This window comes from Hemitrygon akajei, chromosome 6 (genome assembly GCF_048418815.1).
Source record: "Hemitrygon akajei chromosome 6, sHemAka1.3, whole genome shotgun sequence".
NCBI classification, from domain to species: Eukaryota; Metazoa; Chordata; class Chondrichthyes; order Myliobatiformes; family Dasyatidae; genus Hemitrygon; species Hemitrygon akajei.
The window spans coordinates 40,183,726-40,208,684 of NC_133129.1; positions in this window are offsets into that span (position 1 = coordinate 40,183,726).

Below are 24,959 nucleotides of genomic sequence, written 5' to 3' on the forward strand. Positions count from 1 at the left end.
CTTGTTCTGGAGGAAGCCTTAAAAACAATATTTCCAGTCAACTGGCAGATTGTCAAATGAAATTGCAAGCAAGCCCAAAGAGAAAGCACGTCTACATAAGAGAAAGGCTTCAGCATCAGCCACTTAAGGCTCATTTTATTATTCAATTAGACCACTGCTGATCTGTGCTTCAATTCCATATACCTGCCACTACTCAAAATCTCTTGCTACTGCAGCAAATATCTATCAAGCTCTGACTAAACGTCTCCCTCGACCTGACATCCACAATCTTATGCAGGAGAGATTTCCAGTATTCCATTACTATTTCTGGGAAAAAGTTCTCCACATTCTGCAAGTTTAATGATAACGTTAGAGACTAGCTTTGTTTGTACATTAAAACATCGAAACGTACAGTGAAATGTGCTGCTGCACCACAATTCACTAACCCTTTGGAACTTGGGAGGAAACACAAGCACCTGGAGGAAACCGTGCAGTCACAGGAAGAATGCTCCTTACAGGCAGTGGGAGGAATTGAACTCCGATCGGGATCACTCATGCTTTGAAACAATGCACTGATCACAGCCATGTCACCCTCATGCAATACCTGGGTATGATATCATATTAAAATCTGAGGGTCCTGTACAGATTGTAAAGAATGGCATCAAATCATCAGAAAGATGTGACATAGGATTGGAAGATGTCGAATCCTTGTGAGCTGGAAAATCCATGGGCATGCACTTTGGTAGAAGAAATAAACGCAGAGACTATTTTCTGAATGGGGAGAAAATCCAAAAATCTGAGATGCAAAAGGTCTTGGGAGTCCTTGTGCAGTACACCCTAAAGGTTTACTTGCGGGTTGAGTTGGCGGTGAGGAAAGCAAATGCAATGTTAGAATTCACTTCAGGAGTCTAAAATACTATAGAGATCTGATGCTGGGAGTCCTCGTGCAGGATACCCTTAAGGTTAACCTCCAGGTTGAGTTGGTGGTGAAGAAGGCGAATACAATGTCGGCATTCATTTCTAGAGGAATAGAGTATAGGAGCAGGCATGTGATGTTGAGGCTCTATAAGGCACTGGTAAGACCTCACTTGGAATATTGTGTGCAGTTTTGGGCTCCTTATTTAAGAAAGGATGTGCTGACGTTGGAGAGGGTTCAGAGAAGATTCACTAGAATGATTCCGGGAATGAGAGGGTTAACATATGAGGAACGTTTGACCGCTCTTGGACTGTACTCCTTGGAGTTTAGAAGAATGAGGGGGTCCTCATAGAAACATTTTGAATGTTGAAAGGCATGGACAAAGTGGATGTGGCAAAGTTGTTTCCCATGGTGGGGGAGTCTAGTACGAGAGGACATGACTTGAGGATTGCAGGGCGCCCATTCAGAACAGAGATGCGAAAAAGTTTTTTTAGCCAGTGGGTGGTGAATCTGTGGAATTCGTTGCCACGGGCGGCAGTGGAGGCCGGGTCATTGGGTGTATTTAAGGCAGAGATTGATAGGTATCTGAGTAGTCAGGGCATCAAAGGTTATGGTGAGAAAGCGGGGGAATGGGACTAAAGGGGAGATTGGATCAGCTCATGATGAAATGGCGGAGCAGACTCGATGGGCTGAATGGCCGACTTCTGCTCCTTTGTCTTATGGTCTTATGGACCTTACCTTAAGTATTGTGAACAATTTTGGGCTCCTTATCTAAGAAAAGATGTGCTGGCATTGGAGAGGGGTCAGAGGAGGTTCACAAGGATGATTCCGGGAATGAAAAGGTTATCATATGAGGAATGGTTAGTGGCTCTGGGCCTGTACTTGTTGGACTTTAGAAGGATGAGGGGAGAATCCCATTGAAACCTTTCAAATGTTGAAAGGCCTAGACAGAGTAGATGTGGAAAGGCTGCTTCCCATGGTGGAGTAGGCTAGGACAAGAGGGCACAGCCTCAGGACAGAGGGTTGTCCATTTAAAGCAGAAATGCGGAGAATTTCTTTACCCAGAGGGTGGTGAATTTGTGGATTTGTTACCACAGGCAACTGTGGAGACCAGGTCTCTGGGTGTGTTTAAGGTGGAGATTGATAGGTTCTCGATTGGACACGACATCAAAGGTTACGGGGATAAGGCTGGGGAGTGGGGCGGAGGAGGGGAGAAAGAAAGGACCAGTCAGGTTTGAATGGTGGAGCAGACATGACGGGTCAAATGGCTCCTATATCTTATGATTGTTGTAAAATAAGTCAGCTCCATCATGGTCTGTAGTATCCAGGACATCTTCAAGGAGCAGTGCCTCAGAAAGATGGCGTTCATCATTAAGGATCCCCAGCACCCAGGGCATGCCCTTTTCTCACTGTTACCATCAGGTAGGAGATACAGAAGCCTGAAGGCACACACTCAGCGATTCAGGAACAGATTCTTCCCCTCAGCCATCCGATTCCTGAATGGACATTGAACCCGTGAATACTACCACGCTAGCACACTACTCTTTATTTCTGGTTTTGCACTGATTATTGTTTTTAACTATTTAATATACATATACATACTTACTGTAATTCATCTTTTTTTCTACATTTATCGTGTATTGCATCGTACTGCTGCCACAAAGTTAACAAATTCCACAACATACGCCGGTGATATGAAACCTGATTCAGCTTCTGCGATTCGTGAGATGCTTCATTTGAAATTACTCCCTTTATCCCTTCTCTCTGCCTCATACTTCCTACTCAGCCATCAGCTCCCATCACAGAGGTATCTCCAGTTCTGTCTGCTCCTATTTTTGCTTCTGAACGTGGCTGGTCAATCCTGTCAAAGGTTCAATGTCGGTGCACGCCACATTTGTGGGTTATATTCCAAATACACGTTCATCTCTAAAATTTAATTCAGTGTTAATTTTAGTTGTGCATTAGTGCTGGAGAAAAGAGAATGGAGAATTTCATATACATTCACTCTTACACCTTCTGAGTAATATATTTTTTTAATAGAGGTCTGTGTTTGGTATTTGTTGCTACCTGCCTACAGAGCATGTAACCAGTTATCGGTGAAAAGGAGGGAATCTATGTGCTAAAGCATGAAAAAGAGTTACATCAGAAATTGATTTTAACCCTATTTTTAAGCTAAGGATCGATAATTTGACTCTGATGAACCTTATCCAGTGTAACACACAAAAGATGCTGGAGGAACTCAGCAGGTCAGGCAGAATCTATGGAAAGGAATAAAGAGTCCACGTTTCAGGCCAAGAACCTTCACCAGAACTGAAGAGGAAGGAGAAAGAGGTCCGAATGAGATGGTGGGAGGAGGGGAAGGAATACAAACTGGGAGGTGATATGTGAAACCAAGTGATGGGGAATATGGTTGGGTGGGGGAGAGTGGTGAAGTAAGAAGCTGGGAGGTGATAGGTGGAAGAAGTAAAAGGCTGAAGGAGAAGGAATCTGATAGGGCAGTGAATGATCTTTATCCAGTATCTCACATTTCTGTTTGTGGTTATTACCAACCTTGGGTAGCAATATGGTTCTCAGAACGGCTCAGAGAAACTTCCCCTCAGTTCACGTTCAGGTAGTCACAATGTTCATTTTTCAATTCAGTTTAAAAGTCTGTTTACCAGTCACCGTTCTGTTTCAGTTCCTCACAATTGCTGAAAAATACCAAAATGCAATACTGAAATACAATACATATAGCAGCCTTTGTGAAACACTACAAAATGTGTTTTATGTTGCATTATTGGTAAGACAGTAAATTTATCTTGCAACTACAGTAATATCTCGATAATCTTTATTCCCTTTGCAGGCATTGTTGGTAAAATTGAAACAGAAATATTAAAGATTGGTGCCCGTGTATTCTGTGAATCATCAACAAGTATCAGCTAGATTTACAAGAAAGATGTACCTACATTTTATCATTTACTATGATAAGTATTTTAAGTGTGCTCACAGTTTCCTGTACTTTAATGTTCAAAGCAGATTTTTTTAACCATTTCCTCAACTAACTCTTCTTTATTGTCGGTAAGAGTATTCCATTTAAGCATCAGGCTAATTCCCACAGTTATCTTATACATTCATTTATTTAAAGGAACACTGGCGACCACGTGCACATAAAAAATGTGAACATATTGCACAGCTTCTAATTGCTGCTTCCTGCGGCAGAAAAATGGTAGAGAAGTTACAGTAATGTGAAGAAGTATTGACAGTAAGTGTTGCTGAAAGGGCCAGAGGTGTGATGACATGGAGAGAGATAGCAATGGGGAGTTTGAAACAAAGTGCATCCTGCCAAAACCCAACAGGCCCAGAACAGATTCTCTGACCTTACCGCATAAAATGGAGGTGTGCAAAAACCAGGCGTCATTTCAATAGTTTTATGTTTTAATTGGTTTATTAAAGGTGCGTTCACCACTTGAGTTTTAGAATCGCGGTTATCCTCAGCTTAGCACAGTGGACAGTATGTAAATACTGAGAGCATCAAGTCACATCAGAATGCAGGCCCAAAACAGAGCCTGGTGAGTGGACGGTGTAGGAACCAAGCTGCTAGCAAACAATGCAATCACAGGCAAGAATGTCTCAGGCAGATTGGAACAAAGAGGAAAAAACTGAAATGTGATGAAAATCCTTGCCACTCTGATTGTCTGACCCGTCTGGTGACGGAGAGTGAGAGACAGCCGTTTGTCTTTCTGTTGCGATAAGATACAAACCTAAGGTCTGGGTATGAATTGGGTGAGATGTGCACAGGGAGCCTAATCATGGTAAAATTCTACTATGCATGTGGCCCAAGCTACCGTGTACAGGATAACGAGCCTTGCAGGCTTCACACACACAAAGTCCTCGTCTCCATTCACCTGGCTATGCAGAATGTGTGATTGAAAGCAAGGAGGGTGAGCATTTCAGGTCATGTAGGCGGGTGTCATGGTGGTGTGAGACTGAGGGAGGTGAGAAAAAGGTTTATTTCTCAGTCACTGCACAGGCAGGCCTTGGGGGAATTGCAGACCTGAAGGTCAAAGGTGTTTAGGCAGGAGAGTGTCAGCTGTTGGTTCTGAAGATATGAGTTCAAGTCCCCGTTTGGCAATTGGGATGATTAAAATGCCACTGTCAGCAATGGAGCAATGTCAGCAGGTTTAGGGGCAGTTATTATCCTTTAAAAATCACGCTTCTGAGTCGCTCACCTCCACACCGACATGGTTTCACAACCTTTCAAGGATTCTAAAACTCATGTTCTCGGTATTATTTATTTACCTTGCTGAGGCCAGACAGCAGTGCTCAGGCACCTGCTCCTACTTACTCCTTGGAGAGGACCCAACTCCAGAGCATCAGCCCACTGCCTCTGACACCATCACTGACCTCGTCAGCTCTGGAGAACTCCCACCCACTGTCACCAGGCTCACGATTCCTTTGCCCTGCACAGATTGTTTCCATCTCCTACCCAAGATCCACAAAGCTGACTGTCCGGTTTCCTCATTGTCTCTGCCTGCTCCTGCCCCACGGAACTCAAGTCCTCATACCTTGACTCCATTCTATCCCCCTTGGCTAAGTCCCTTTGCACCTACATCCACAACACTTCACATGTTCTCAGTCTCCTCACTAATTTTCTATTCCCTGGCCCTGACCACCTCATTTTCACCATGGATGTCCAGCCCTTATACACTCCCATCCTCTATCAAGAAGGCTTTAAAGCTCTCCGCTTCTTTCTCAATAAAAGAACCAACTAGTTCCCCTCCACCAGCACCCTCCTCTGACTGACTGAGCTGGTACTCATCCTCAATGAATTTTCCTTCGGCTCCTTCCACCTTCTCCAGACTTGAGGATTAGCCACGGGCCCTCGAATGGACCCCAGTTATACCTGCCTTTTTGTTGGCTACGTAGAACAGTCCACGTTCCAAGCCTTCACCAGTAATGCTCCCCAAATCTTCCTCTGCTACACTGGCAACTGCATTGGTGCTGATTCATGCACCCATGCTAAGCTCGTCAATTTCATCAGCTTCGCCTCTAATTTCCACCTTGCCGTTAAATTCACTTAAATTGATAAACCTACTGATTCCCACAGCTATATTGACCTCTCTACCTCTGACCAACCTGTCTCCTGTAATAATGCTATTGTAGCGATGTGCTACACACAGCGCTGAAATAACGACACGCAGTTGGTAAGTCGTTTCGAGACTAGTTTATTCAAACTTCGCGGTGCTGGCATTTAATCCCTAGCGCCCGCCCTCTCCGGGCGGGAATTACGTTGGAGGTGCATTACTAAAGTCTCCCCCCGTGCGCTGGCTATTTGTGAGCCGGTTCGCCTGCGCAGAAAGTGGGTCGCCACATAACCCCCCCCCCCCCCAGAACCAGCAATACACCCCCCAATGTCCACAGTCTGGATCAGCCTCTGTTTGGGAGGTCTGCCTCTGCGCCGCGGTGCCTGAACCTCGACCGGCTGCGCCAAGTCCACATGGGCTGGTTTGAGTCGGTCCACCGTGAAAACCTCCTCTTTCCCCCCAACGTCCAGAACGTACGTGGACCCGTTGTTGTTGTTCACCTTGAACGGCCCTTCATACGGCTGCTGTAGCAGTGCCCAGTGTCCGCCCCTTCGTACAAACACAAACTTACAGTTCTGCAGGTCTTTGGGTACATGGGTCGGGGTCCGTCCGTGCTGTGAAGTCGGTACGGGGGCCAGGTTGCCGAGCCTTTCGCGTAGTCTGTCCAGGACTGATGCGGGTTCTTCCTCTTGCCCCGTTGGGGCTGGTATGAACTCTCCTGGGACGGCCAGGGGTGCACTGTACACCAACTCGGCCGACGAGGAATGCAGATCCTCTTTGGCCGCTGTGCGAATTCCAAGCAGGACCCAGGGAAGCTCGTCCACCCAGTTATGTCCTCTCAGGCGGGCCATGAGAGCAGACTTCAAGTGACGGTGGAAGCGTTCCACTAGTCCGTTCGACTGTGGGTGGTAGGCAGTAGTGTGGTGTAGCTGCGTTCCCAACAGGCTGGCCACAGCCGACCACAGGCTGGAGGTGAACTGGGCGCCTCTGTCGGAGGTAATGTGGGCCGGTACCCCGAAGCGTGCTACCCAGGTTGCAATCAGTGCTCGGGCGCAGGAATCAGCAGATGTGTCGGCGAGCGGGACCGCCTCTGGCCACCTCGTGAACCGGTCTACCATCGTGAGGAGGTACCGCGCTCCTCGGGATACTGGTAGGGGGCCCACGACATCCACATGAATGTGGTTGAACCTCCGGTGGGTGGGTTCGAACTGCTGTGGCAGGGCTTTAGTATGCCGCTGCACCTTGGCTGTTTGGCACTGAGCGCACGTTCTGGCCCATTCACTGACCTGCTTGCGAAGTCCGTGCCACGCGAACTTGCTGGAAACCAGCCGGATGGTTGTCCTGATAGATGGGTGCACCAAACCGTGTATGGAGTTGAAAACCCACCGCCTCCAGGCTGCCGGGACGATGGGGCGAGGTTGGCCAGTAGCCATGTTGCACAGGAGGGTCCTCTCACCTGGGCCTACAAGAAAGTCCTGCAGCTGCAAACCCAAGACTGCGGTCCTGTAGCTGGGCATCTCATCGTCTGCCTGCTGCGCCTCCGCCAGTGCTGCATAGTCCACCCCCAGGGACAGGACCTGGACAGCTGGTCTGGAGAGTGCGTCCGCCACGACGTTGTCCTTTCCCGAGACATGCTGGATGTCTGTCGTGTACTCGGAGATGTAGGACAGATGTCGCTGCTGGTGAGCCGACCAGGGATCGGACACCTTCGTAAATGCGAAGGTCAACAGTTTGTGGTCCGTGAACGTGGTGAACGGCCTGCCTCCTAAGAAGTACCTGAAATGCCGGATTGCCAGATACAGTGCCAACAGCTCCTGGTCAAAAGCACTGTACTTGAGTTTGGGTGGTCGCAGGTGTTTGCTGAAGAACACCAGGGGTTGCCAGCGCCCCTCGATGAGTTGCTCCAGCACCCCACCGACTGCTGTGTCGGATGCGTCCACCGTGAGTGCGGTCGGAACGTCCGTTCTGGGGTGCACCAGCATCGCAGCATCTGCCAAGGCTTCCTTGACTTTAACGTAAGTGGCCCCGGCCTCCTCGTCCCAAGTAATGTCCTTGCCTTTACCCGACATCAGGGTGTACAAAGGGCGCATGATACGGGCTGCTGAGGGGAGGAAACGGTGGTAGAAGTTCACCATACCAACGAACTCCTGCAGGCCTTTGACCGTGTTGGGCCGGGCAAAGTGGCAGATCGCGTCTACCTTGGCGGGCAGAGGTGTTGCCCCATCTTTGGTAATCCTGTGGCCCAGGAAGTCGATGGTATCGAGACCGAACTAGCATTTGGCCGGGTTGATCGTGAGGCCGAAATCACTCAGTCGGGCGTAGAATTGACGGAGGTGGGACAGATGCTCCTGACGACTGCTGCTGGCTATGAGGATGTCGTCCAAATAGATGAAAGCGAAGTCCAGGTCGTGTCCCACCGCGTCCATTAACCGCTGGAACGTCTGTGCGGCATTCTTTAGGCCAAACAGCATGCAGAGGAACTCGAAAAGGCTGAAAGAGGTGATGAGTGCCGTTTTGGGGATGTCGTCCAGATGCATCGGGATTTGATGGTATCCCCGGACGAGGTCTACCTTGGAGAAGATCCGTGCGCCGTGCAGGTTTGCTGCAAAGTCCTGAATGTGTGGCACAGGGTAGCGGTCTGGTGTCGTAGCCTCATTCAGCCTGCGGTAGTTGCCGCATGGTCTCCAGCCCCCTGTTGCTTTGGGCACCATGTGCAGGGGGGAGGCCCATGGGCTGTCAGACCGCCATATGATCCCCAATTCCTCCATCCACTTGAATTCCTCCTTTGCCAGGCGGAGCTTTTCCGGGGGGAGTCTTCGTGCGCGGGCGTGGAGGGGTGGTCCCTGGGTCGGAATGTGGTGCTGTACCCCGTGTCTGGGCATGGCTGCCATGAACTGCGGTGCCAGAATCGATGGGAAGTCCGCCAGGATTCTGGTGAATTCATTGTCCAACAGCGTGATGGAGTCCAGATGTGGGGCCGGCAACTTGGCTTCACCCAGGGAGAACGTCTGGAAAGTCTCGGCATGTACCAGTCTTTTCCCTTGCAAGTCGATCAGCAGGCTGTGAGCTCGCAAGAAGTCCACCCCCAGGAGTGGTTGGGCCACGGCGGCCAGTGTGAAGTCCCATGTGAACCGGCTGGCGCCGAACTGCAGCTGCACTGTGCGGGTGCAGTAGGTCCGTATCGTGCTGCCGTTTGCGGCCCTCAGGGTGGGTCCTGGCTTCCTGTTGCGGGTGTCATACCCCGTTGGGGGCAAGATGCTGATCTCCGCTCCGGTGTTGACCAAGAAGCGGCGTCCCGACTGTTTGTCCCAGACATACAAGAGGCTGTCCTGGTGACCAGCCGCCATAGTCATTAGTGGCAGCTGGCCCTGGCCCTTGCAGGGCGGGCGACAACGGCGGGCTTTTGTGCCCCACCACTGGTGGTAGAAACACCACTCTTCACTGGCCTCCTCACTCCTGCCTCTGTGTTGTGTGCGCCCCCCTGCCGGGCCTGGTCTGGTAATCTGACCGACAGACGCCACGCTCTCCCTCTTGGCTTTCCACAGCACATCTGCCCGGGCCGCCACCTTCCGGGGGTCGCTGAAATCTGCGTCAGCCAGCAGCAGATGTATGTCCTCGGGCAGTTGCTCTAGGAACGCTTGCTCAAACATGAGGCAGGGCTTGTGTCCGTCAGCCAGGGCCAGCATCTCGTTCATCAATGCTGATGGCAGTCTGTCTCCCAAACCGTCCAGGTGAAGCAGGCTCACGCCATGAGAGGCCAAAGGTCCCAATGAGCAGCGCCTTGAATGCTTCATATTTGCCTTCTTCCGGGGGCGACTGTATGAAATCCTCAACCTGGGCGGCAGTTTCCTGGTCAAGGGCGCTCACCACGTGATAGTAATGCGTGGAATCAGAAGATATCTGCCGAATCTAGAACTGGGCTTCTGCTTGGCTAAACCACACGCGTGGTCGCAGCGTCCAGAAAGTCGGCAGTTTTAGCGAAACTGCGTGAACAGATGAAGAGTTGGTCATCTTTCGTCCAAATCCCGTTTGGACCGTCGGGGTCACCAATGTAGCGATGTGCTACACACAGCGCTGAAATAACGACACGCAGTCGGTAAGTCGTTTCGAGACTAGTTTATTCAAACTTCGCGGCGCAGGCGTTTAATCCCCAGCGCCCGCCCTCTCCAGGCGGAAATGACGTCGGAGGTACATTACTAAAGTCTCCCCCCGCGTGCTGGCTATTTGTGAGCCGGTTCACCTGCGCAGAAAGTGGGTCGCCACACTATACCCTTTTCTCAATTCCTTTTTCTCCACCGCATCTGTTCCCAGTATGCGGCCTTCCTCTCCAAGGTATTAGAGAAGTCCTTCTTCTTCAGAACATGGGGTTTCCCTTCCTCTATTATTGATGTTGCTCTCACCTGCATCTCCTCCGTTTCCCAAACATCCACGCTCACACCATCTTCCCACTGCCTGTGCTCCTCTCACCCGTACCTACCAGGCGATGAGTCTCTGCAACTTCCACCATCTCCAAGGAATCCTACCACCAAACATATCTTTATCTCCCCCCACTCCACTTTCCACAGGGATCACTCCCTCCATGTCTATTCTTCCCCCACCACCCCAACTAATCTCTCTCATGCCACTTATCCTGAAAGCAACCAAAGTGCCACACCTGCCCCTTCACCTCCATTCAGGGGCTCAAACGGGCCCAGCAGGTGAGGCCACACTACACCAGTGAATCAGCTGGGATTGCCTATTGTGTCCAGTGCTCCCGGTGCAGCCTCCTCTGAGACACGTCGTAAACTGGGGGACTGCTTTGTCGAGCACCTCCACTCCATCCATCCATCCAAAGCGGAACTTCCCAGTAGCTAAAAATTTTAATTCCAATTCCTATTCCTGCTCTGACATGTTGGTCTATGGCCTTCTCTTGTGCCATGATGAAACCACCCTCAGGGTAGAGAAATAACACCTCATATTCTACCTGGGTAGCCTCCAACCTTTTGATTTCTTCTGGTAAAAACAATTCCCTCCCCCTCCCTCTTCTATTCCCCACTCTGTCCTCTTCTCACCTGCCTATCACTTCCCCGGTACACCTCCTCCTTCCCTTTTCCCTATTGGCCACTCTCCTCTCCTATCAGGTTCTTTCCTCTCCAGTCCTTTACCTTTCCCACCCACCTGGCTTCATCTATCACCATCTAGCTGTCCGCCTTCCCCTCCCCAATCTTTTAAATTCTGGTGTCTTCCCCCTTCCTTTCCAGTCCTGAGGAAGGGTCTAGACCTGAAATGTCAACTCTTTATTCATTTCCATAGATGCTGTCTGACCTGCTGAGGATTGGATGATGCAGGTCCCGGGGTTCAGGTGTTTTAAAAGGAATAGGATGGGAGGTAGAAAAGGGGGGGAGTGGCATTGCTGGTCAGGGATAGTATCATGGCTATAGAAAGGGAGGACGCTGCAGAAGGAGTGTCCACGGAGTCAGTCTGGGTGGAAGTCAGAAATAGGAAGGGATCAATCACTGTGCTGGGAGTAGTCTATAGGCCCCCAGATAGCCCTCGGGACACCGAGGAGCAGATAAGCAGGCAGATTTTAGAATGGAGCAGGAAATACAGGGTAGTAGTTATGGGTGATTTCAACTTCCCTCATATTGACTGGCACCTCCTGAGCGCAAGGGGGATAGATGGGGCTAAATTTGTCAGGTGTGTTCAAGAAGGACTCCTGACACAGTATGTGGACCGGCCGACGAGAGGAGAGGCTATACTGGATCTAGTTCTGGGTAATGAACCTGGTCAGGTGACAGACCTCTTGGTGGGGGAGCATTTTGGTGAGAGTGACCACAACTCCCTGAGCTTCAGCTTAGCTATGGAAAGGGATAAAATCAGATGAAATGGTAAAGTGCTTAACTGGGGAAGGGCTATCTTTGAAGGGATGAGGCAGAAACTAGCAAGAGTAAATTGGAAACAGATGTTCAAAGGGGAAGGCACAGAAGTAATGTGGGAGAAGTTTAGGGACCACTTGAGTTGGGTTCAGGATAGGTTTGTCCCACTGAGGCAAGGAAAAAATGGTAGGAAAAGGGAACCGTGGCTGACAAAACACGTGAGGCAACTCGTCAAGAGGTAAAAGGAAGCATATGTTAGATATAAGAAGCAGGAAGTATGAGAAATATAGGGTAGCCAAGAAGGAGCTAAAGAAAGGACTTAGGAGAGCTCAAAGGGGGCATGAGAAGGCCTTGGCATGTAGGATTAAGGAGAACCCCAAGGCGTTCTATGCATATGTGAAGAATAGGAGAATGACGGGAACAAAGGTGGGACCGCTAAAGGATAAAGAGGGCAACATGTGCCTGGAAGCAGAGGAGGTTGGGGAGGTCCTAAATGAATACTTTGCTTCAGTATTCACAAGTGAAAAGGATCTTGATCAGGATGAGGTCGAAGTAGAGTGGGCCCATGTGCTGGACAATGTGGAGATTAAGAAAGAAGTGCTGGATCTTCTTAAAAACATTAAGATTGATAAATCCTCAGGGCCGGATATGATACACTCCAGGTTGTTGTGAGAATTGAGAGAAGAGATCACAGGAGCATTAGCTATGATCTTTGAATCCTCTTTGGCTGCAGGGGAAGTGCCGGAGGACTGGAGAATGGCAAATGTAGTTCCTTTGTTTAAAAAAGGTAATAGGGAGAAACCTGGGAACTATAGACCAGTGAGTCTTACGTCGGTGGTATGCAAACTACTGGAAAGGATTCTTAAGGATAAGAACTACGAGCATTTGGAGAAGTACAGTCTACTCATGGATAGTCAACATGGCTTTGTGAAGGGAAGATCGTGCCTCACGAGCCTGATTGAGTTTTTTGAAGAGGTAACAAAAGAAATTGATGAGGGTAGGGCAGTGGATGTGGTCTACATGGACTTTAGCAAGGCATTTGACAAGATCCCTCACGAGAGACTCATCCAGAAAGTCATGAGGCATGGGATAAGTGGAACCTTGGCTGTTTGGATAAAAAATTGGCTTAAAGGAAGAAAGCAGAGAGCAGTTGTGGAAGGAAAGTATTCTGCCTGGAGGTCAGTGACTAGTGGAATGCTGCAGGGATCTGTCCTGGGACCCCTGCTATTTGTGATTTTTATAAATGACCCCTGGATGTAGAGGCAGAATGATGGGTGAGTAAGTTTGCGGATGACATGAATATTAGAGGAGTTATGGATGGAGCTGTAGGTTGTTGAAGGTTACAAGATGATATAGACAGGCTGCAGAGTTGGGCAGAAAAATGGCAGATGGAGTTCAATCCGGACAAGTGTGAGGTGATGCATTTTGGAAGGACAAACCAGAAGACTGAGCACAGGATTAATGGTCAGTTACTTAAGAGTGTGGATGAACAAAGGGACCTTGGGGTTCAAATCCATACATCCCTCAAGGTCGCTGCACAGGTTGATAGGGTAGTTAAGAAGGCCTATGGGATGCTGGGCTTCATTAACAGGGGGATTGAGTTTAAGAGTAGAGAGATCATGTTGCAACTCTACAAATCTCTGGTGAGACTGCACTTAGAGTATTGTGTTCAATTCTGGTCACCTCATTATAGGAAGGATGTGGAAGCTATGGAGAGGGTGCAGAGGAGATTTACCAGGATGTTGCCTGGTTTGGAGAACAAGTCATATGAAGCAAGGTTAGCAGAGCTGGGACTTTTCTCTTTGGAGCGTAGAAGAATGAGAGGGGACTTGATAGAGGTCTACAAGATTATGAGAGGCATAGATAGGGTGGATAGTCGGTTCCTGTATCCCAGGGCACCAACAGCAAACACCAGAGGGCATATGTACAAAATTAAGGGAGGGAAGTTTAGGGGAGACATCGGGGTAAGTTTTTTACACAGAGGGTTGTGAGTGCCTGGAATGACTTGCCAGGGATGGTGGTTGAGGCTAAAACATTAGGGGTATTTAAGAGCCTCTTGGACAGGCACATGGATGAAAGAAAAATGGAGGGTTATGGGGTAGTGTGGGTTTAGTACTTTTTTTTAAAGGATTATATGGGTCGGCACAACATGGAGGGCTGAAGGGCCTGTACTGTGCTGTAGTGTTCTATGGTTCTATTTATTTTTCATTAATGTCCAACAAGGGAAGAAGATATACCATCCCTACTCAGCCTAGTCTACAAAGTTTGTACATATATCACCCACCAAAGTTATTCACTCTTCATCTCTGGAACAGGAAATGCGACCGTCACGAAAGGCATTCACGGCATGTGTACAGGTAAGTAAAAAGATGCAACATAGCAACCAGACATTAGTGAGTGGAAGAGGTTCTCTTGATATCTTGAAATTTAAGGATAATAAATTAATAAATGACATTCATTAAAACTGACCAAAATGATTTCTGTTCCAAAAACCAGCTGTTGGGCAGGTGTGATTGTAAGCAGCAGGAAAGGGTTAAGACTTTAAGAGCTTGTCTATAGGGATCGACAGTGAGCCTTCGCTAGCATATAACTTTCAGCTTACTGCATGCTTAGTAATGATAACCTTATCGTCTAATGTGAAGTATAAGTGAACTGACTACTTGGTAACAAATGAGAAGAGTGCCATTATAAAGCATGACGCTCTTTGAAGAGGTTGAAATTATATTCAATACAAATAAAGCAATGCCCAAATCATTTTTCAATATTATCTTGCAACATACGGCGTAACTCTGTGAAAAGTTTATTTACTTTATACCAGCTGGGATGCCGCTTAAATTGCACCTAGTTCAGGATTTTTATTAAAGGTGAGATTACTATACAATAAAATATATAAAATCTTGACTTTTGCTCGAAGCTGTATATTAATCTTAGAGAAATGAATGGTGCAAATTGGGCCAAAGGACCTGTTTCTCGTTATATAATTCTCCGACTCTGAGATTAAATGACATGAACTATTTGACCATGAACTTCCTTCAACAATTGTATGACGCGTTTTTAAAAACAAAGTAGGCTACTGAGACCTCCTTATTTTTACAGTGATTTTTGATGTCCTGCAAGAATAAACATAGACCATGATCCTCAGTTCAGTGACGTTTTATTGACGAGATATATAGCATTGTACTAAAGTCTTAGTCGCATATATATAGCTAAGACTTTTGCACAGTACTGTAGTAATTTAATGTATTGTACTGCTGCCACATAAAAAACAAATTTCATGTCATGTGAGTGATGATAATTCTGATATGGGTCTCTATTGTAGACTGAAAGTGGGAAGGGGGCAGGGAGAGGGGAATCATGACTGGGAAAGGGGAAGGGAGAGGGGAGGGAGCGGGAAGCACCAGAAAGACATTCTGTGATGATACAATAATTTGAAATCAAATGACCTTGCCTGGTGTCTCAGGGCTGGGTGTGTCTGTACCCATGTCACCCCCTGACCCTGACACTCCTCCTCTGCTACCTGTCCCACGCCCCTCCCGTGGCATCCCACCCTCACCAATTCCAACATCCTTTGCTCCCTTCAGATTTACAACCTCATTCTCCACCCACATTGACAATTACAGTACTGTGCAAAAGTCTCAGGCACCCTAGCAATATACTGTACATGTGCCTAAGACTATTAGGTCATAAGACCATAAGACATAGGAGCAGAATTAGACCATACTGCCCATTGAGTCTGCTCCGCCATTCCATCATGGCTGATACTGGATCCCACTCAACCCCGTACACCTGCCTTCTCACCCATATCATTTAATGTCCTGACTGATCAACTTCTGCCTTAAATATATGCATGGACTTTGTCTTCACCCCAGTCTATGGCAGAGCATTCCACAGATTTACTTCTCTCTGGCTAAAAAAAATTCCTCCTTACCTCTGTTCGAAGGAGTCACCCCTCAGTTTTGTGGCTGTGCCCTCTACTTCTGGATACCCCCACCATAGGAAACATCCTCTCCACATCCAGTCTAGTCCTTTCAACATTCAGTAGGTTTTGATGAGATCCCCACACATTCTTCTAAATTCCAGCAAGTACAGGCCCAAAGCTGCCAAACAATCATCATATATTAACCCCTTCATTCCTGGTATCATCCTCGTGAACCTCCTCTGGACTCTGTCTAATGATAACCAATCCTTTCTGAGATATGAGGCCCAAAACTGTTAACAATACTCTTAAGTGCAACCTGACTAGTGTCTTATAAAACCTCAGCATGATCTCCTTGCTTTTGCAGCGTACTGAACAATAATGATAGATAGATAGATACTTTATTCATCCCCATGGGGAAATTCAACTTTTTTTCCAATGTCCCATACACTTGTTGTAGCAAAACTAATAACATACAATACTTAACTCAGTAAAAAATATGATATGCATCTAAATCACTATCTCAAAAAGCATTAATAATAGCTTTTAAAAAGTTCTTAAGTCCTGGCGGTTGAATTGTAAAGCCTAATGGCATTGGGGAGTATTGACCTCTTCATCCTGTCTGAGGAGCATTGCATCGACAGTAACCTGTCGCTGAAACTGCTTCTCTGTCTCTGGATGGTGCTATGTAGAGGATGTTCAGAGTTATCCATAATTGACCGTAGCCTACTCAGCGCCCTTCGCTCAGCTACCGATGTTAAACTCTCCAGTACTTTGCCCACGACAGAGCCCGCCTTCCTTACCAGCTTATTAAGACGTGAGGCGTCCATAGTTACATAATGCATAGTTACAAAAAGAAAAATCTGAATTTCAGAATCAGAATCAGTTTCAATATCACTGGCATGTGTTGTTTTGCAGCCACAGTACCATGCAATATATGAAAGATCTCTAAATTACAATAAGTATATACTAAAATTTAAATTAAATAAGTAATGCAGAGAGCCAAACAATGGCAAGATAATGTTCATGTGTTGGTTTGTTGTCCATACAGAAATCTGGTTGCAGAGGAAAAGAAACCATTTGTAAAACATTGTGTGTGTGTCTTCATGTACCTGTACCCCCTCCTGATGTAGCAATGAGAAGAGGGCATGTTCTGGCAATAAGGGTCTTTAATGAGGGATGACACTTTTTTGAGGCACTGCCTTTTGAAGATCTCCTCAAAGCTGGATGTTTTGAAAGAGATACCAAGGATAGTAGATAAAGTGGTAAATATAATTTATCTAGATTTCCAAGTGTTCTTTCACAAATTTCCACACAGTTTGGAATCAGAGGAAGGATGACTGATAGATGTAATATGATGTTATTTGGAATGGTGAATGCTAATAGAACCATCTTAGGCTGGCACATTGGTTGGCATGGATGAGTTGGACATTTCTGTGCTCTGTTCCTCTAACTCAGGGGTTCCCAACCTTCTGTTTGAAATGGACAAATACCATTAAACAAGGGGTCCATGGACCCCAGGTTGGGGACCCCTGCTCTAACTTTATGGAAAGCCCGTCTCTGGAAGGAATGCGTTCGGAGCAACCATTGCTGGTAATGTACTCTGATGCTGTGGACGTCAGAGCTATAAAGACACCTTCTATTTCCAGATGACATGAAATTGAGGAGCAATCAGTACCAACAAGGATGACAGCAAATTGCAGCACAGCAATAAACTTGAACGGAGTTCGTGTAATTACCAAGTTAGCTTCAACTCGGAATAGGAAGAGGTGTTACATTTTCAAAAGCAAAGCAAGGCAATCATATTGTTCTTCAAAGCTAATAAGCTAAGTAAGGCAAAGGGGTCAAGTGATCTAAAACTATAAATGCAGAAATCGCTAAAAGCAACAAAGCAGGTTAATAATGCCAGTATGGAAGTATGCTGAATACCTGGCTTTATTTGTAGAGGTGTTGGATTCAAAATTAGAGAGATACAACTGGTCATAAGCCTCCAGTCTGGTAAATAACCCTCTACTGCCTCTGACCCCTTCCACCAAGTCATTTTTTAACATGGGGAAAGTAGATATATATGTGAGGAAGAAAGGGGATGAAAGGCCATTGCAGATGGAGTTAGCTGAGGAGAAATGGGAGAAGGGTTAAATGGGCCATAACTGGCAGTAAGGAATGATTGAGCCAAGTAACCTCTTTCTGTACTCTGACATAGTATAAACAGAGCTGCTGACATTGGTGTGGCTGTCTTGGATCTGCTCATGAGCAGCTGAAGCACTGAAGCAACATGAGGAAGGTAGAGATGAAGGTTACTTTATGATTTGAACACCAGTGATGCCAGCCTGATACATGTGATTAACACAATTTGCGAGCTTTGGCTGATTCAACGGATGCAATCCTCCAGAAAATTTACAAATATCAGACAATGAAAGCCATAGTTTCTTCAGCAAAGGTGTGAGAAGACCATGGGCATTTAGTTGGTGTACGCTGAGGTGCTCGATCGGATACGCTATCCATCTCAATGTCGTCATCATAAAGACTGAATAAGGACAAAAGTTCAGAGCTTCTCAAAGTAGCTCTCCATGTGGTTAATTGGTTAGTTATGTGAATTTTTATGAGTAGTTATTTAACATAGTTCTCACCAGGGTTAGCGTAATGACACTTAAATTGGAGTGAATACTCCTGAGGCTGAGCTGGGCATTCCTAATACCAACCAAAACTGCAATAAATATTGCAGTGGAGTAGTGGAATGCTAAGGACTCTTATAAATATTTGAAAGACCCCACAGCTAATTTAACATGGAGTCTATTAACAACACTAATATAACACAGTTGAACACCTCTGAGTCACGTACGGCTGTACAGGTTAAACAAAGTTTGTATAGGCCTCCATAATGCAAACATTGAAGTAGCTTAGGAAAGTCTACCCCTCCCCCTATAGCAAGTCCTATTTCTAGCTCAATCCCCGACCACTTTAACAGCACACAAATGTACCAGTCAAAATAATTTGGGTTTCCTGGCCTTTATGTAATGTTAAACACTAAAAAGATATTTTTATCTTATGAGCATTTCTTTGAAGTGAATTTGACTGTCTGGAGGCTGGATGATTATTCACTGAGTTAGAAGGTTCTGGATAAAGCATTCACTCCAGAAGTTTCTGACAAGAATATCCTTCAGATAACAGTATTGGTGCTGCTGAGCTTAGTATATGCTGCATGATTAAAGGTTTGCTTTTTTAAATGAGGAGGTAAATAGAGGTCCCATCTATCCTATAGATGGACACAACAATCTCTGTGGACTATTTTGAAAAGGATGAAGATTATCCCCATAGTCTTTCAATAGATTACCCAACATAGATTATAAAATTATTACCACATTCATGTCTGTGAGAACTTTCTGTGCATAACTTTGGCAGCCATGACAGCATCTGTAGTTAAAGCCCTGACTGTCATCAAAGCCACTATGCTTTCAAATGCCTGAAAGGCACTATATAAATGTAAGACTTACTTTCTTGTTGAGAGAAATAACTTCAAAAATCCATCACTTAACAATTCTAAAGATGCAATGCAAATCTGCCTGTTACTGCGGTGAAATATTAGATGCTGTTTATGACTGCAGCCAAGCAATAAGGGTGAAGATTCAACTTTTTAAGCAGCACAGTTATAGAATCAAGATACAACGGCATTGCCCAATGGATGGCAAAAATAAATACAACTGGAGTTAGGCTGCAACACACTGAACCATAGGAATGTAGGTTAAATTGTGGATTACCAGAAGTAAGCTATAAGCTCAGTTCTTGTTTCCAGTGGTATCAGTAGAAAGTAAGCACTTGTTCAAAGAGGAAGGGAGATCGCAAGACCAGGCAGTTCATACTTCACTGCAGCTAAACTGAATAGAGTATTTATGTCAGATTAGCAATAGATTTGAAACATGTCTTCCTTTCCACTGACAGCTAAAAAGAAAGATAAGGAATTATGTAATAGAAATGTGTGGCTTTGCTAGTGAACGGTGATGGCTCGGCTTTACAGGTGATATTCCATCTGCTTTTGGGAATCTAATTTGACCTTGCTAGAGAAAAATAAAGTCAAAGAGCCAAGGGAAAAACTGAAGTCACGTTTGTGGATTTTTTTTTATTTGTGAATTTATTGATCGTAAATTTTTCTCGGAGGCAAAGTTCTTGAAAATTTCTCTCTCTATCGTCTCTCTCTCAACCATTCTCTTACTGTCAGCTCTCTCTCTCTCTTTCTCCTTCAGCCACTCTCTGTCTTTGTCCTTGTCTCTCTCGCTCTTTCTCAACCATTCTCATTCTCTGATGTGTTTTTTTTTTGTCTAAGTCTCACAGTCTTACTGTTCCTTGTGCATTGTTATCTCTGTCTTCTTTTCGTTCAGATTTTGCAGATAGTAGTTAAGGTTTTAACCAAGTAATACAGGTGACAGCAAATTGATGGTCCATTTTATTCTCCTCTAATTAAATTGTGGCATAAGGTAGAGTGATTATTCATGTCTGCATTTTGTATTCTATCAGAGTCAAAATCTACCCCTATACTGTTCTCCCTATTGCACAAGTGGCAATATGCTTTTATGTCCCTACATGACTATTTTATTAATGCCTTGTATTTTGTCTCCTTGTTACAGTGCTGCAGCATGAGAGGAGCCTATTAGCCTTTCATGTCAGAAGTAGACAATTGAACCCAGTCTCCCAGTTTACTCCTACATATCTAATATTGGTTGATAAAATTTGCCACTTCAAAAAAAAATCTAATATCTCCTTAAATATCTTTTCCATTACCTTAACATGAAGGAGTTGAAACTCTCCATAAATACATCAGTGGTTGATGGTCTGAGATCTGATTTTAGACAGAAGGCCTTTACAATGCATATCAGCATATAGTCACACAATTGCAGTGCTTGCAATTCCACTTTCCTCTTTACTTCACATAAAATTTACAACGTGAAGAGTTATCAGGCATGAAGTAGTACGTGACACGTTGTACTTTTCCTTTCAGCCAAGAGGTGCTGAGCAGCACTCATAATGTGCTTTTTATTGTAGTTAAGCCCTTATCTAGGATCGCATTGTGTGCACATGCACTGGGTGCACTGAGTGGAGCTCATTTAATCAGCAATGTAGGAAGCTCACAGCATTTGGTGTGTTGGCTGCTGTCACTCCGTGATTGAGTAATTATATTGTAGAAATAATAGTGTGATTATACAAACTTCAGAAAAGGTCATCCAGGACTTAACGACAAGGCCTGTTGGTTTTACATAACCCCACCATTTCTGCTCAATATTTTATGCATTCCATCCATCAAAAGCTACTTATAAAATTAAATCATAAGATTCACATATATTAGAAACCTGCATCAAAGCTACAATACAAAGATTTTTTTAACACCATTAAGAACATTTTTTTGCCCAAATTAGAGAAAATATCTTTTTATCACCCCGGGAGGTTATTTCCAGAGAGATAAGCTGGCAAAAGATGTCCATGGCAAATTAATCAGATGAAATTCCTCAAAAGTTAGAAAATCTAGGTGTCAGATAATAGGTTGCATTATCATTATAGTATGTAACAGCTACACCAATTTAGCTATTACACACTACGCCCAGTCTGGCTGGGATTAATCCTACTACTGAATTTGAGGGGTATCACTGCCGGCCACCTTTAAATATATAAATTAGAGCCCTAATTGCCTCTTGAAAATTTGTCAATAATTTATTGGAATTCTTCGGCAGCTGCCTGCAAGAGATAAGTTACTAATTTTTCTTTTTCAATGAAAAACCTTCTGGAGGACAAGCAGGAGCTTGGCAGCTAACATTGAAGACAGTATCAGTCTTGTTCGGTCTCCTCTTGAATGCCTACCCTTGCTTCTCCTCTGACTGTGAAAAACATTCTACAATTCTCATCCGTTGAGGTTTGGTAGGTTGATCCTTGTTTCTCTTCCCTTTGACATTCATTGTACAGGACCCCCGGTACATGACATCCCTTTGTGTTTGCAGTACCTGATCCACCGTCAATAACTCTCGGAGACTGGAAGTGAACGATAGGCTTTTATTAGCAGCGAAAAGGGAGCACAACCATGTCGAAGACTGAGGGAGGAGCAGTGCCCCAATCGCCTTTATACAGGGGTCTGTAGGAGGAGCTACAGGAGCAGTCAGCAGAGGGGCGTGTCCAGACAGGTATACATAGTTTACCACAGTATCCTTCTAACCTGGTTTGTTAAACATCTCGATTATCTGTCCTGGGCTGGTTTTACATTTTGAGCTTTCCTGTGCATCCTGTGAACTCCTGGCCAAGGAATTAACTTATTCCCTTAATGAAAACCAATTTGATCATTTCTGATTCTCGAGCTAAACCGGGAATCTGAACACAGCCCATATCTAAAACAGAAGGCGACCCAAAGTGAATTAGAACAAGCTCATTTATTGTCAGTTGCTTGTTTTGCCTGCTGAAAATCAAGAAAAATGCTTACTAATTTTTACCTTTTATAATTCTCCTTCTTAAAGCTCATTCCATAATCTTTTTTTTCCCTGAACACTCTTTAAAGTAGCCAAGTTGGAGAAGTTTCATTTGTACTGCCCTTGGAGAGCAACTCATTAGTCAGAGTTGTATTCACCGGCAGAGGTTAGCTTGCTAGATTTGCCACCCTCCCAAATTTCCTGTTATTAATTTTGACAGCTGGAAAAGCAGGAAATGCGTATATCTGACCTCCATCGCTCCTGTCAAGCAACACTCCTGCCATGTGTACATGTACTATTCCAAATAAATCTGGCATCTGATTATCTTCGATATTTACAAATTCACTATGAATATAAAACTATCATAATTTTAATGGACATTGGGGAAGGTTACAGATTCCAATAAATTGAGCCCTTTTGGACAGCTCTTTCTGCACATATCTATCTAACCTGAGATCAATATGGTTTAGCTGTCTGTAATCAATTGTGTTCTGCTTAATGTAAAGCTAACTGCTTTTCCCAGGAATATTCTTAAAATCTGTGAGCTTTGTGGACCATAAAGCTTTATTGCTTTCCCTCACTAATTTCTCACCGCATCCATCAATCCCTTCTCTCATTAGCAAACAACATCCTAAGGTCATTCCTCCAATTCTGCTACAGCTGTGAACACTTGTTTCCACACACAATGTAAATTTGCAAACTTGCTTCCTATGAATTAATGGACAAGAATTGCTGGGCACAATGCCTGTGACTTTCCAGTGATTGAGCTTTCCCCACAGGCCGCGCAGTGTCAACTTCTTCTGCGTGTCATAGCTGCAGCTATTCCATTTGCTTCAATACCTTCCTTGTTAGAAGTCCTCTGTTGGTCGGGGTCGACCATAGATGTTGCGTTCTAGCGATCTGCGTTCAGTCGATACGCAGGCCAGTGCGGGAGAGTACGGAGAACAAGCTGTTGTCCGTGCAGCGGGCCTCATCTCCACCCAGCTGATGAATCCAAAGGAAAGGCAGAGGCCGATGCAGTTTGGCAGCAGTGGTGTCAAAGCAGTTGTCAGTCAGCACTGAATTCAACATAGGACTGCCTTAGGGACCCCAGCTCAGGATTTTTTCCATAGGATTTATATTGTAGGGTTGTGAGTGGATGAGACAACTGCATCTTGATTGGAGATCCATCCACCACCTCTTGTCAACCGGAAGTGAATTTAGAAAGGTACTGGACGATGCCACGGCCACGTTCAAGGATGGCATTGGGAATCTCAAACATATCAAGGGTAGAATCGGCGTCGTTAGGTCGCATCTGGAATTTCCCATTGGCGGACGATTTCCCTCCACGCCGCTCTGACATATTGGGAAATCATGTTTGTGGCAGGTTACAGCAGCGGCTTGCCTTTGTCTTCTGCCGGGCCAGCTTAAAGAGATCACCACCCCTTGCAGTGGATGACCAGGACGTCTTGTCGTGTCTTGTCGTGCTCTTAGCGCTCCACCAACGCCTGCTGGCCTGCCTTCTTGACCACTGGACTATTAATCGGTCTCCTCCGCTCAGTCCGCCGTGGCCGGACTTCACACACTGGGACAGGCAAATCCCTACCTCACCGAGGGTCAAAGACCCGTCGGCTACCCTCACCTGGTTTGGCCCGTCTGCCGAGACGGTTTACCGGGGTGTGGCCGCTGTGCGTGCTACAGCTACTTGGAGCCACAGGTGAGAGCTGAGCGGCAGGTGGGGACCAAAGGTGGACGAGCTGCCCTGTAAAGGGCATGGCAGGCCCCCTCACCAGAGGTGCAACCCCTCCCTGAACACCCCATACACCCCAAGGGTAAAATAGTGTTAAATGAAAATCCGATTCCCAAGTTTTACAAAGCCTGTCCAGTTCCTTATACCGTCCGTGATGAAGTAGCCGGAGAGGTAGATCGCATGGAGGGTGAAGGAATTCTTTCCAAGGTTGATTGGAGCCTGTGGGCAATGCCAGTGGTCCCAGTAGCCAACAAGGACGAGTCTGTTCGGATCTGTAGTGATTTTAAGGTCCCCATAAGCCCAGTACTGAAAGTAGATCAATATCCTCTGCCCAGGGTAGAGGATAGCTTTTCAAACGTTTCCGGAGGAAAACACTTCAGCAAAGTGGGTTTAACTGAGGCCTACCTACAGATGGAGTTGGAAGAAGAGTCCAAAATGTTTCTCACCGTAAACACTCACAAAGGGCTTCATTGCTATAATAGATTTATTATTTGGAGTAGCATTTATATCTGTACTCTGGCAGAAAGCTCTCGACCAAGTGTTGCAAGGCTGCCCAGGCATTCGGTGTTACCTGGTGAAGATAACAAGGAACATCTCTAAAATCTCAAGACAATGTTAAAAAGATTACAAAATTCTTTAAACTAAGCATCAATTACTGTGGTCACACCATTGAGGCACAAGATTACATAAATGCACTGAGAAAGTTCAAGCAGTGGTGGATGTCCCAAGGCCAAAGGATGTGTCACAGTTGTGATCCTTCTCATAATTTTTTAATTGCTACAGCAGGTTCCTGCCAAACCTGGCTACTATGCTCCACCCCTTTGAACTCATTACTACAGACTGGGGGGAAAATGGCAATGGACAAAGCAGTGAGAGGTAGCTTTCCAAAAGGTAAAGGAAGTGGTAATTGTACTGACACATTATGCTCCACGTTGTCCAGTGAAGTTTGCCTGTGGCATCTCACCTTCTGCTATAGGTACAGTCATGTCGCATATTATGAGTGATGGAAGTAAATGCTCCATAGCCTTTGCAATACATTCCCTTGTCACTGCAAAGAA